Genomic DNA, 15,131 nt, shown 5'->3' with positions numbered 1-15,131 from the left:
CCTGATTTTTATCTATGGTCACTCTTCTTTGTCATTTTTCTTCCTCATTTCACCTTCTTCATTCTCTCCGCCCTACAAAAAAACTATTTGTATTTAAAATGTTCTTCTCTTAGAACTCTACACCATACAGTTGATGGAGTTGATTATGATTCATGAAAATATACTTGATAAGCCACCGCAGGACTGCATTTTCTTAAATTTAAATGTCCTGACCTGTCATATGGCATCTGGAAATACATAGAACATACATGTTGTTGTCCCCCTGGCTCCACATTCCCAGCTGGAAGTGCCCAGCAACCAGTAAACTATTCCACAAGTCACTATTTTAGGAAAAACGATGGGAGTTATTGACTTTACCCAAGGCAAAACATAGCTATGTGTTATGATGGCTTCTAGTCCTACCTCCTCAACACATCACATTCTACAGAAGATTGTTTGGAAGGTTCATCTCACTGTTTCCTCTCTCTTTCTCCAGCCTGTTCCTCCTATCTTCTCCAGAACTATTCCACTTCTCCTCTTCTTTTAGTCTGTGAAGGAAATCCCACTGGCACATAATGTACAGAACCCACAAACATGCTCTGAACCAGTACATGATTTTCTGCCAGAGAGAATCAGGGCTGTTGGCTCCCGATAATTTTGGCTCTGATTTCCAAGCAAAACAAGGAGAGAGAATTGTGCATTAAAAATGTCATTACCTTGGGGTGGGCATTATCTTGAGACATAAAAATAAATAGGGGGAGAGAGACAAACCCAATATATTTTATTGCTTCTTTTCAGCATTCAGCTTTCTTTGATATTGTCACACTTCAGGTCAAGCACAACAATAAATCACTATTCTTCCATAACCCAAATCTCTCATTTAGGATAAGCTGATAAAGCAACTTATCTAGCATTATCAAGTCCTTGAAGTTCTTGCTGTTATCAAGAAAGTCAAGCACTTGAAAATGGTAGATAAGTTGTATTATTGAAGGCAATCATATAAAGATCCACCTACTGCAAATACAAAACCAAGCCCTATATGTATGTCAACCCAGGGTTTAAATTCTAAATTGTTTCTTCCCATCCTTCCAATTAATGGACTGTGGGTTCTATTACCAGCCATGCGATTGGAAGACATCTGCTCAGACTAGTTGGGGGGCACATAACCAAATTTAAAGTTCAGCCCTGTCTTTTTAAGATAAAGGCTAACTTTACAGCCATTAAACTCAACCACATCCAAGTCTGCAAAGGGGTAGGAAAAATGCACAACAGTATTGTCTTAAGTCAGTTTTACAAGTATCAAAACTTTTTAAACATAAATATTTGGTTTCCTGCCTTTTCCCTTAACAAATATATGTGGATAATGCCCAATGATTCTAAGAAAGACTGCAGGATTTTATGATGTGTCCATTACTGAGAAGCAAAAATATCACCTGTTTTATTCATTTTAGAACTTTTTTATGGTTTTCCAGCAGGAAAAGTAGCTCTTCACTCCATAATAGCAACAAAAATAAGGAAGAAGAAGAAGATCCCACCTCTAGATTACAGTCACATCTATTGTCAGGTCTAATTTGAGCCTTAGTAATCTTTTATTATTCCTCTAAACATTCTTTTTCTTCCTGACCAGAGTCTTTTTTTCAGGCTGTCTTGCTTGATTTTTCTCCAGAGATCTGTGCAAAACCCCCTAATCAGCCAGTTTCTATCACTGGTAGCCAAACACTTTTATTCTTCTAGTGAAGACATATTGGATGAATTATTTCAAAAATTCTTGTAAACAACATCTGCCGATGTCCATGTCAGGAAATATTACTGTAATCCAGTATAGTCATGGGCTCAAGTCCCAAGCACTTAAAATTTTTGAGGAGGTCAATCACTGTAAGCAAATCTGAGAATATGCTAAACTTCTTTAGGGCCCTGGGACCACTCATAATTACAATTCAGCTACAATTCAAGAAGAATTCAGCTTTTTGAGAGACTTCAGGATCTGCCATTACACAAGCTTTTCTGGTGATGGTTAAAAGCACGTAAGTAATGTTTGTTGTGATGTTTGTCGTCAGAGAGACAACTGAATGAGCTTTTCACTACTTGGAAAATTCTTGAAGCTGTTGCCTCTTCCATGACTAGAAAGCCAGATTATGGCAATGGGAGTGGAATTATGGAACAGAATTCAACTTTGTTTGGTAGAGAACTCAATCTATTTTGGTGGAGGTCCATACTGTGGTTGAGTCATCACTTAAGACTGACTTAAAACACAGCACAGGATCAGGATGCCTACATTTAATTTTCATATCCTAATCAGAATGGATCTGCATAGTCTCTAGCTGTGATTACTAGAAAAACAGGTGGGCCTAATTTCTGATCACTCTTCTAGTGCTAAGCTCTTAGATGGATTTTCTGGTTATTTGAAAGTTTCAGATAGCAAACACAAGTTCTTTGGACCCACCTAAACCTCTTAAAATAAATTGTCACATCCTAGGTTCTCCCAATGGAGAATGTACATTACTTGATAGAGAGTGTTCTTGTCTCTTTTATGTGTGTAGAGAATTAAAACCCTGATCAATTAACATTGCTTCTGAACTCTTTACAGCCTCTTCTCTTTATGAACTATCTGTGTCACAAAATAACTCTCAACAAAAGTAGGTCCTGAAAAGAGAAAACAGTTACAGGACAGGATAAAAAGCCTTTGGAACAAGATTCACAGGAATGTCACAGTTCTAGATAGAGTGTCAACATCTAGAGATCTGGGTTGAGCCAGGAGTCATGCACAATAAAGGAATGGAAATGGGGGCCATCCTCAAGCAAAGCTCCAGATGTTGCATCCAGCTGTGATTTCTCAGTTTCAATCACCATTGACCATGTCTGCACAATTACGTCTCCCAGGGGTTTTTCCACAGCGCACCCTCCTCATGACTGCAGACAGTCCTAATTTAAGCTTAAAGACAGGCCCATCTGTAACTGATGTTTCTGATCAGAGAAACAATTAACAAAAAATATTCCCTAACTTTCAAATTTTATCTTAAGCTCATCCACGTGTAAGGACAGCATTCTCTATGTAAACTAGTCACATACAACTAAATAAATGTACGATGTTCTCTCCCTCATATAAAGTCCTGTATAGGGGGGGCTTAATCAAATGTAAAGATATCATCTCTTCACTGATGATGTATAAGAATGGACACTAGCCACAGCCAGAAGCAAGAAACCTGAATCACAGACCTTGGTCTATGCAGAAGGGCTTCCAAGTCCATTTCACATTAACAAACTTTAAAAAAAACACATGGAAATCATAAGAATCATAGCTGGAGCTACCATTATGAACAAAGAGATGGGGAATCTACCTGGGGCTTGAACGCAAAGAGGTACAGAGATGGTGAAAGGAAGAAAGAGTATCTGCCCTGCACCTTTAGCTTGTTGTCATGTTGTCATTCACTCTAAGAATCATGAGCTGCTCTTGCTAAGGGCAAACATGGCTGTTATCAGGTGGTTTTCTGGCTTCATGGAATTTGCCTTCACGAAAAACAGCCACGTGACAAAGATGATAATGTGGCAAAGCTACAAGACACATCAATAACCTTTTTGAGCACAATGCCATGGGGACAGAATACCAGTCAGAACCAGAGATCACTATTACGGTATGCATATCCATACACCTCTTATTCATATATGCATTAAGGAGTTTCCTTACGGGGAGAAAAAGGGAGAGGTATCTCAACTGCCAATGAAATGCTTTGTAAGAGGAGAACAATGTTAGTCTGTTTAGTTTACTTAGCCAACAACGAGGAGGAGTCTGGTAGCACCTTCCCCAACAAATTGTATTAAAAGGCAGATGCTTCAGATGCACAGAGTAATTAGACTGATGAAGATTAAACAGGGCCTCATCCCAATTTAAATTCTCATCCTCACTCCAGTTTAAACCTTACGTCACTCTAGCCACTCGATACATCTGATGAAGGGAGTTGCAGCTTACAAAAGCTTATGCTTTTTAATAGAATCTGTTAGTTGGAAAAGGTGACACCAGACTCCTCCTGATTAGTGAAATGCTTTGCAATTCTCCAACTTGTTTAGATATATTTGTTTTCTTAATGGACTCCCTTTTGTTTGTTACAGGTTACTTTCCCGGAAAGTAGACACATTTTTTGTTCCACCTTAACTGTCTCACCGAGGCCAGCACCTTTACTGACTTTCTCAGACTCAGAAACTAACCATGTTAGGCCTGGTTAGGCCTTGGATGGAAGACTACCAATAAAGGAAGAAAGGTGACAGGAGTTTTCCGCTTGCCAATTAAGTATGAGGAGATAACCCCTTAAGCTTGCAGAGAACTTGGACTGCAAAGCTTTAAAGAAATCCTCCATCTACGGAGGGCCTCTTCTGCTCTCTCAGTGAGTATGAATACAAAAGGGGAACATTACCTATGAAAAAGAATATTTTTGAATAAACTTCAATTGTCTACACATGAGTTGCTTAATATTCTTTTCTAAGGATCCTACACTGAAGTAAGAGAACACCACCACGAACAACCAAAATCCAACCTCACTCTGAAAGAAGGAAATTGCAACCATTTCCAAGAAAATTTCAGAGTGTGTCCACAAAGTCACCAGGAGATGGCCTTGGAGATGTTACTGTTACCATCTTAATTACTGTAGTGCAAGAGACTATAATTTGTTATACGTATACTCCTTTGTAAAGACCCAAACACACACTCACTCACTCACTGAGAAATCCAGCACATTCCCGTATTTCTTCAAATGCCTTTACCACGTTCATACGCAAATGCTATTTTCTCCCTCTGCTTGGAGACGTATCTTAAGGAGAAATTACAGAGACAACCTTATTTTGTAGCAGCACAGAGAAGGAATATAATTCAGTTTGTCAAGTTCTAGCATTTTATGCCTCCAAAATGATGCCTGAAAGCATATGGCTTACTCAAGTTAAAATCTCAGAAACAGGTGATATGGCAAAAGATTCAGTTGATAAGGTGAAATGTCAATTTATTCAAACACCGTATTTTAAATGAAACCAAAACTAGGCACACGAAAGACAAAAATACAGAAGTTTATCCAATTTATTTGATGATGTTGACTACCTGGTATTTTCTTAGCACAGAATTTGAATTGTCTGGGTCCAGAACTTAGAGGAAAAAATCCTAAAATTACAAATGAGGCAGCAATGTGGAATGTGGTTGCCCAACAAACAGAGGCAATTTCCTCTCAAGCTGAAATGTCTTAGCTTGATACTAAAAGCTTGCCATGATTACCTTGAATAGATTGAGACTGCAGAAAAGATAATGTAGACCAGGGTGGCTGGGGAATTCTGGGAATTGAAGTCCACACATCTTCAAGTCGCCAAGGTTGAGAAATACTGGTCTATACTATCTTCTGCATAGAACTGAAACAGTTTTTAAAAATCAGGATGCCAGGAATGGTCTGATCATCCTCCATTCAAGATCCTTAGTCATCACACACTGTTTGGTGACCAAGGAGTACAAATAAATCAGCGGGCTGGAGGAAACAGGTGGACACCAACGCTGCCTGCGTACATTACTCACAGCCATTCAATCCTTTTCCTGCCTTCAAGGGTAAAATCCTTAATATTACACCAGGACTCTACAGCTTTATTGGCTTACTACAGTCTTCCAGACACAATCTGAGACCTTAGACTTGCCTTATTTAACCCATTCTTATATTCCATGGTAATCCCTGGACGCCACGACTACAATCACCATGTGTGATCCATGTAGTGCACTACATGTACTGGTGATGTTGTTGGACTTGGGCTGAGAAGACCCAGGTTTAAGTCTCCATTCAGCCACAGAGCTCCCTGGGTGACTTTGGGCCAGTCACTCCCTCTTTCACCCTATCCTTCCTCACAGGTTGTATTACAGGGTGTCCATCCTACGTGCTACTTTGAGTTCTTAGAAAAAAGGTACACTAGAAATGCAATAAAAGTAATAATGTCATCAGTCAAACTCCTCCTTAGTCCTCTGCTCTGAAGTTTCACAGCAGCCTCAAGCCTCTTTCTGTTATTCCAGACCCCATTTTGCTGCAACCGCTAAGAGCCATTAAAGAGGATTTGTTCACTGGATTTAGCTCTGCCTTTAAGGCTAGCAGCTATTTTATACTGCCAGAAATTGAAATAAATTACAGTGACATAAAATACAATAAAGAAAGAAAATACAATAAATAAAATAATGCATCAAACAGTTCCTTAAATTAGTTGCATCAACTCAAGTTAAGACCAGCTTTCCCCAAATTGATGTCCTTCAAATCCCTCAAAATCATCTCCAAGATCTCTCCCAAATAACTCCAAGAATTCCTAGTCAATATGATCAAAAGTCAGGCTGGGGTTCTGAGAACTAAAGTCCAAACTCATCTGGAAAAGCATTTTGACATTTGCTGATCTTCCCCCAAAAATCAAAAGCAAAAACAAGCTATACTAAGACTGAGAGGCACAAACAGGCTTTAAAATTCTCTGAAATCCATACTGACTTCAGAAACCTTAGCACCACATTCAAGAGTAAGAATTTTTCTTCTTCTAGCAAAGTCTATCTGCTCCCATGAATAAGTTAGCCCACAGTGATAAGCTACTATGCTGTTGCTTGTAGAGGCGGAAAAGAAGAGACCCACATTTCCCACTCGGCCCAACCACCTTTCAAAAACGTCCATTGTGTTGTGATAGGAAAAAAATAAAAATGAAAGATAAATGGTCTCTTCTCTATGACTCAAAAATTAGTCATGGTGGATGAAGAGAGCCTGGGAAGGTCATAACTCTCAAAAGAGAAGTTCCATTTAGTAAATAGTCACTTTCAGATTGCTAGGCCACAAAGTCTTCAGTGGCAAAATTAACTCGCTGCCTAGGAAGCCATTCTAGAAAGTCTCAAAAGAGAAATAACCAAGAACTAACGTGCAGTAGACGCTGGGACAAAATCAGACAAAGATAGATGGTATACCTGCTGAAAGAACTACAGAAGCTCATACCTAAGTGGGCACATGACACCTATTCATACTCGCTGGAATTGGGGTGTAGTTAAGCTAATTGTTTGGAGACCTAAATAACCATTTTTCTGTGTTGGTTTTCTATTCCCTCATCCCTGTTTCCCAAGTAGTTCTCCTCCTCATAACCCTTTGCAAGGAAGGCTGGAGAGAAATCAGGTGAACTTCACAAGGCCGAGTTGATTTCTATAAGGAGAGGAAGAAAGAAGATATAAATAAGGAAGAACACTGTGGAAAAAAATAAATGTGTGGGGGAGGGAGAAGAGTCCTGGGTGAAAAGATGGGCTCCACAAAAAAAATACCATTATATGGACATTTTTCTGACACTTTAGGGAAGACTTCTCCCAACTGGAAGGGATTATTTTAATTTTATGTTTTTGATACTACAATAATTATTTTTGACGTTCCCCCAAAAAGTTCATTCAATATGCATCGGGTTGGTTAGAAATGATTGACTTGGTGAGGTTCTTCCTTGGTCACTCTTGAAGGAGGAGGTGTGGATTTATTCTGTATAGCATCTGAGGGCAGAATAAGACCCAACAGGCTACCTTCACAGAGGGAGATCCAAATTTGAAATAAAAAGGAATTTCCTGACTATGAGAGCTATAAGGCAGTGGAATAGCCTGACTCATCACTGAAGGGTTCCAAGCAAAGCTTGGACAGCCTTCTGTCTGGGACCTTCTGAGGATTCCTGCCCTAGACTAGGATTTTCAAACTGTGTTCCTTGAAATCCTAGGGTTCTGCAAGAGATTAAGTGGTGGTGGGAGGAATCCACTCAAACAGAGCCAATTTTCTATCACTAGAGCTTTGCCTCTCGATCAGAGGTTCTGGGAATATATATATATATTAACTAACATGTTCTATAGCCTGAACAACTTTGAGAACTTCCAGATTAGAAGATCTCCAATGTTCCTTCCAACCTATGATTCTATGAGATCAAGTATGATACTAGATGCAGTTCTCTCTGATCTAGTAAGGCAACCTTTGGATTCTGCTACATCAGGCTGTTTCATACATTTCCTTTGAACTTTCCCAAACTGACTGCTGTCAAAGACAGGATGTTCGGCTGGAAGGATCATAGTTTTGACCCACGAGATCCAGTTCTATTTCTGACCTTGTTCCATTGTCTGGGAGCTACGCACTTCCCTTCTTATTCTTCCATTCCCCACCCCCAGATCTTCTCAAGTCCAGCCTGCTCAGAAGATTTGATCAGCAATTCTGACACACAGCGCAAGGGTGTCAGGAAGCTGAATCCGAAAGCGACAGTCCTTGAAGTTTCCACCGGATTTCCAAATTAAAGGATGAATTTTTATATTATAGCCACGGCATCAAGCTACACTCCAGCCCTATAAAATGAAATGACATTTTCACTTAAGACAGCTCTTAAAAACGTGCTTACTTTTTCCTAAGAAGTTAGCATTTTATAATCATCTGGAGGTTATCTACTATAAACCTTACAACTCAGAAACACCACATTTCACAAGACAATGTCTATGTTGCTGACAGGAAACTCCTTATAGACTTTTTTGCATGAAACAGAAATAAATGAACTTAAGATTTATGGCTTTGATGATTAGACAGAATAGATGATAGAAAGAAGAGAGATATACTGTAACCATAGAGTAAGAGGTAAATTTATAATTGTACTTGTAACCGCTACAAAAAAGATCAGAAGCTAATACTTTGTATTTTCTTTTTTTCTTTTACTTGTTTTCCTTTCTTGCACTTTTAGCTCTCTCTTTTATTTATTTTTTCTTCTTTTCTTCTCACTTTATATTAGTTTGTATTAGTTTTTATCTTCTTTCTTAAAATATTTAATTATACACACACACACACACACACGTGAAACATCACATTTTAAGAGTATTTCCCAAATGACTCCTGCCTTTAAGAATGGCATGAAGTAATTAAGTACTAAAACACTGTCACTGTACCCACATATTTTTAAAATTATATCTATTATGCGTAGCCTCCCATTGACATTCAACCGCGGTGTATGAAACTTAACTTTGGGCACATTCCCCATTGCAAAATGAAGAATCCTGATTGGCAGATCTTGAAATCAAGATCACTTCAGGAAAACTAGCTAACACTCTTAAGTCTTGCAAATCCCAAAGCTGAATAAAACTTGAGCTGGTTTTGATTCATTCAGAAAACATGTATTGCAGAAAGTATATCTTTTCCATATGGCAATTTTTGCATTCAAGTCCTGCATGATCTATACATCCAGTCTTCATCCTGTCATAATCTCTGAACAAACCATTCCCTTTTGAAAGGAACGCATCACTCAAATCCCAGACATTCACAGTGACCCTCCATGACAAACCTCTGTGTCACAAAGAAAACTATTCTTTTCCTGCCTGTCTGTAACTTTTGTTAGTGCCCCAGTTAAAATGAGTCAGTTTGCACACCAGAGGCCAGTCCTGATGACCCATTCTCTTTCAGTTTCCATACTCTTGCCTCTACAAACTATTTCTCTGTATGCTTCAGTGCACAAGGATCAGGAAAAGAAGTCTTATGAAAATGGATTTCCCGCAAATTCTATCCCATGATTTGTCTTCTTTAGTGAAATGAATTTTCCAGTTATGCCTGACCACCCTATTGAGTCTAGAGGGAGGGTGCCTAGATTAAGGACTGCTGCTTTGAGTTCAAGTCCCTTCCTGAATTTCATCCTTCTTTAAAGCAGGACTGAAATCATATACTAGATGGCCAGAATTTGCCCAAAGGAAGTGTGTGCGTGCTTTCTCTCTTTCTTGATCGATTGATTTTGGTTTAGGTGCCACCTAACTCCAAAACCATTCTAGATTTAAAATGATAAAAATAACCGTAGCCTAGGTTGTTAGCTATAATGTGCATTTTTCCTCCAGAACAATCACAGAATCATAGCATGATAGAGTTGGAAGGGATCACAAGGATCATCTAGTCCAACCCTCTGGAATGTCCAGGACAAACCATGTCAACTATCCATGGCTGTCCAGCCTATGCTTGTAAGCCTCCACCGGTAGAAGCCCACAAATTCCACAGTAGACTGTTCCACTCTTGTACAGATCTTACCATTAGAAACTTTGCTCTCATATTTCAACACAATCTAGGTAGCTATAACTTATACCTCTACTTTTCAGCCCTACTTTTGGTGGCCATGGAAAACAGTTCCTGAGTATCTTCCCTGTAGCTTCTCTTTATGTACCTGGACATGACTATCAGGTCTCTTCGTCAGACTGAAGAGCCAAAATCAACAATCTCACTACAGGGGGTAAGCATAGGCAGTTTACAATGGATTGGATACAGAGCTGGCCAGATGTGAAGTCCTGCTATTGGTGGAGAGAATGGCGAGCTACCAAAGGCTCCCTGTTGGAGGAAGCCACCTGGGAGGGAAAGCAACCTGCACCCACACTTTTATATTCCCTCAGACCCCACGGTGATTGTACACACTTTAAAGATGTCCACCAGCACTCCAGGACAGATTTTCAGGGATAGAGGTATAACCAGGGACATTCCATAAAAATGATCTGCCGTCTTTGTGCCTAAGCAATCATGTGATTCATGGAGTTCTACTCTGTGTAACTCCAAAGCCAGTCCAAAGCAAAGGCTTTCATGATTTCCCATAAGAGGAAGAAAACTTAGGAAATCCATAGCAATTCCATAATTACTGGGAGTTGCTGGGAGTTGGGTGGTATATACATTTAGATGATGATACGGATTTGGGGAAAGAGTATAGAGAGCATGAGGAAAACTCTTGCCTAACAACCTTCTAATAAAAATGCACAATTCTATTCAACCTTGTTACTGTATTTTCTGTCCCAAGCTTGCTGGATTTTATGATTTTTCTTGTTCCAGGCATTTATTTGTGGCATTTATACCCCACTGCAATCCAACAATGCTGGGTAGCTTGCATGATATACAATGTAGAATATTACAGGTAATGACTGTTTGTTAACCATGATTCAAAGTTCTGACGGCCTCGGAAAAAGCGGTTTACAACCTGTACTCACCACTGTTGCAAACCATCAAACCACCCCCACTGTCACAAGATTGCAATTTGTGACCTTTTTACGATAGTCGTTAAGCAAGTTGCATGGTCACCTTACCCAGGTTCCATTTCAGCCTGTTCTCTCCCTCCCACAGCTTAAAGCAACCAGGCATGGAGATAGGATGCCAACAGCATCTCTCCTACAGACTGGGTTGGGGATATAAAGGTGTCATCAACATACTGATGATCCCACATCCCAAATGGTCACATGACTCTCCTAAAGGTTTCATATAGATGCTAAAGAGTAGGGGAGAGACCCCTGTGGCACCCCACATTTCAGAGGCCATCAGGCTGACACCTTATTTATAACCACCATCTGGAAGGAGCAGGGCCACACTAAAACAGTACCTTTTATCCCAACCTGCCCATCAAGATCTGCCATCCAAGTCCTGAGATAGGTCATCCAAGAGAGCTCTCTTAGTCCCACACCTGGGACTGAACCTTAACCAAAAAGGATCCCAGATGATCTACACCTTCTAGGGTGCTGCAAAGTTAAACAGCCACCACTGTTTCAACAACCCCTCCCCCCTTCAAAAGAAGGAGGGTGTTGGACAATAATTACCTAAAATCACTGAATCTTGAAAAAAAGGCATGGACAACTTTGCAGATCTAGGTGGCTTCCTCTTCATGTGCTCCTTGCAAAAGCTAAACTGGGCAGGGGTTTTAAAGTGGCCAGCTTAGACTGGAGCCTCTCCACTTCCTCAGAGTTCACGATGAAAAGATGTCCCAGATGACATGGCAAGATGATGCTTTAGTCTCCACCAAAGACTCTGCCTATATGGGGTAAAGAGTTTGGTGAATCTCCAGACGACACAATGAGGGGTGTTCCTTAAAAACAAACATGGCGTCCCCTGCTCTGCTTCCTGCACCAATTTAAATCATCTTGGAAGAAGGCTAAAAGCCACATGCATGTGGCAATGTTCAGAAAGGCACAGCTATTTCATATTTGGTTCTCTTCCCAGTAAAAAGTTGGCTTGGATCCTCTTGTTGTCGCATAAATCTTGATTTAATTCATCAGCTTCATTGTCTCTCTCGCATGCTTAGTGCCCAATAATGGACATGCTATTCTGAAATGCCAGCCCTTTGGTACCTGAATCTCCCTTCCGAAAAGTGGCAGGCTGTGAAGCTCAAACTGCATGATAGTTATTAATTTAATATATTGTTATATTGTTAATTTAATACAATCCTCTAATACAGATTCTGCTGCTTCATAGGACTATAGCCAATGCGAGGTCACTGAAAAATAAAATTACTTGCATGTCTAGGGAGAGAGATGCAAAGCAACACACTTTTTTGCAAAAATCCCTCCAAGAATATAAAATTGCAGAGGGGGAGAAAGAAAGAACAATGCTCTGTTCCAGGATGGTAGTAACTTAGTTTAGCCTGGGATTATATGCACCCTTGTTTTTTCTTAAGAAAAAGGAAATGAAGATTGAGGTGGGGTCTGGAGGAGGAGAGAGAAGGAATAAAAGCAAACAGCAATGTAGATCCACTCTCTTGCTCATGCACTCACACACACGTACAGAGAGAGAGAGAGAGTGCGCATGCAAAGAAAAGTATCACAAGGGAGGTGAGGGACAAGCATCCATGCAACTAGCATTCCTGGGCACTTGGTCTGTCTTCAAGCATCAAACCCAGTTACTTATGGCGGGGCAGCTGCCTAACTTATATCTGCCTATACGGGCTCAATGCACTTTCTTGTCAATTAAAAATCTTGGGAGGTTGTACTGCCTGGTGAAACAGGGCCTATCTATTTAGGAAAAGGACACAAGGAAGGAGGCAGGAAAGCATGCAGGTTACAAATGGCTCCATTGGTGTTTTGCAACTGAACTAGGTTCCCAGGACAGCTACAGATAGTCCTCGCCTAACAACCACATTTGGGACTGGAACTTCCATCGCTAAGCAATGAGATTGTTAGGTGAAACATCACAGGACCGCATCGCTTAGCAACCACAATCCCGACAGTCCTGGTTGTCGTCGTTAAGTGAATGCCCCGGTCGTTAGTTGAGGCAACTTCCTGCTGGCTTCCCACAATCCGATCAGTGGGGAAGCTGGCAGGAAGTTGCAAGCCTCAAGTGCTGCCGGCTGGGGGAGGGTGCAAGGGGGTGCATGGGAGGGTCAGTGAGGGTGCGCAGGGGCGCAGTGCGGGTGCGCGAGGGCCTCAGAACCACTTGGACTTTCAGCCCCAGAGTGGAGCTCAAACCACATGAGACTAACCCCACACAGAGAAGCTAAGTGCTCCTGAGAGAAGCTGTGTTAAAACCATTTATTTGGAGCTACGACCATTTTTATCATAATGGATACAGAAGATCTACCCAATACAGTTGCTTCCTCTACACTGCTTTTGGAACAATTCTTAAAGGAGTTTGGAACAGTGAACATGCATTTAGACAACGTACAGCCTGCCAACATCTTTTGGAGCCACCAGAATGTATGAGGTCAAAGATTATTGTGGGGATTTCAGGAGCAAAACAGCACCTTATTCAACCCCTTAAAATCCCCAGCCTCCTTTAAACATGACAAATACGGACCCTTCCCATGCTTCGGATGTCAAGACTCTAAATCACTTGTGTGTCCAGGTCCACAGCCAGTCTACCATTTGGCAAGGCCACAAGTAACGGTAGTGAGCACCTTCAATCACCCCAGTGAGAGTTACGCTGTTCCCACATCTCTTGTAGGGGAACAGCGTTGGGAATCTATAATGCAACACATCATGGTAAACGGCTATTTAGGAAACTCTCATTTCCTCACAGAGGAAATGCAAAACAGCTGCATTCTTATGAACAAGTTTGCATTAAAAAAGCAAAAAAAGAAATTGTAATTACTAAATGGCATGTAATCTATTGGGGTTTTCATTTGGGCAGCAGGAGAATTTTTTGTACATGGAACACAGCCCCAAACTCTAGGTTCTGGTTAGAGTTTTTCAAAGTTGCAAAGTTATGACTTTTTGAAGCTCTGGCAGGTTCATCCTTATAAGCAGACAATGTTTGTATCTGTACTCACTTCCTTTTCTTAAAAGATGTTTATGCACTAATGTATTATATTACATCCTTGATCATTTCCTAGGGAAGAATATGGGATTAATATCTACTCACTTCCTGCCCAAATTGACTTCATTTAATTTGACCAAGAACAACAATAACGATCATGCAATTGTAATTTGGAGAACACAATTTAAAATCAAGAAGTATTACTGAAGGGAGTAGGAGGGGGGGAAACTTCTCCACCCTTTTCTTGTTTTTTAAATGTATTTAAAATATAATTATTTTATAATCATCATCATCATAACCTAATGTTTGTATTATTTGAATTGTTTTTAGTTTAAATTTTGTTCGCCGCCCAGAGTCACTCGGTGAGATGGGCAGCCATGCAAATTAAATAAATTAAATAAATAAAATAAATAATAATAATAATGAAAATCCACACGCTTGCTTTATTATCCATCCGCCATTACTGAATAACTAAACTTTTAAGCACTTGGGAAGTCACAGTTTTAGACAATGTTGTCTCTGAACCAGGCTGTAGAAAATCTTGGAGAATGATTCGTCTAACGTTTGATCTGCTTACCCCGTATTCTTGGCAAACCCTCTCTCTTGAGGATAATTCCGTGGAAGTCAAATCTTCAAACCAGTAGGCTGCAAATAAAACAGCAAAATTTATTTTTACTTTGATGGTTCTGTTGTAACAAGTCACAAAAAATTAGTGGCATCTTGATTCAATGGAGAATTGGTCAGAGGGCTGGATTTATTGTTAGTCACACTCTTAGCAGGTTCAGTGAAAGCAGTAGAGCAAATACTGTGAATTGTGGCACCTTGGGGGCTCATGAACAACTTACAAGGTGGATCACAATTTTTTTTTTTAAGCCTAAGCCCAACAGGGGGAAACGTCCAGAGTGCTAAAAGTAATACTGCTTTCCCTGCCCAGTCTTGCCAAAACGGGCTTCTGTTTTGCCTGGGCAGGAAAAATGGGGAGCAAAATTTGAAGTGAGTTTTGAGAGAGTGCTAAGCCCGTGGGTCTAGCCATCTGTCAAAACCCTTACCAAACTCAGTATGCTAAGAGTAGGGGTCCTCAACCGCTTCCTGCCAGGGATCCCTTGGTGTCTAGTGAAACCTACAGGCCCCTTCTCAGAAAAA

At 40.4% G+C, this 15,131-nt stretch overlaps 1 protein-coding gene across 3 annotated transcripts in view; it reads right to left on the bottom strand.

Annotated features, from left to right (window-relative positions):
- Nucleotides 1-15,131, bottom strand: part of PTPRA (protein tyrosine phosphatase receptor type A) — a 142,715-nt gene that overhangs the window by 82,555 nt on the left and 45,029 nt on the right. For all 3 annotated transcript variants that reach the window (XM_088133201.1, XM_088133200.1, XM_088133199.1), the window contains exon 2: nt 14,566-14,633. The gene's annotated coding sequence lies outside the window, so the exon portion shown is untranslated. The remainder of the gene's footprint in view (nt 1-14,565; nt 14,634-15,131) is intronic.

Source organism: Python bivittatus, unplaced genomic scaffold (genome assembly GCF_059951505.1).
Source record: "Python bivittatus isolate LINGU-HERP-01145 unplaced genomic scaffold, Pbiv_v1 ctg000070_np1212, whole genome shotgun sequence".
Taxonomy (NCBI): domain Eukaryota; kingdom Metazoa; phylum Chordata; class Lepidosauria; order Squamata; family Pythonidae; genus Python; species Python bivittatus.
Note: the sequence above shows the minus strand (reverse complement) of the source record. Positions and strands in the feature narration are given on the sequence as shown.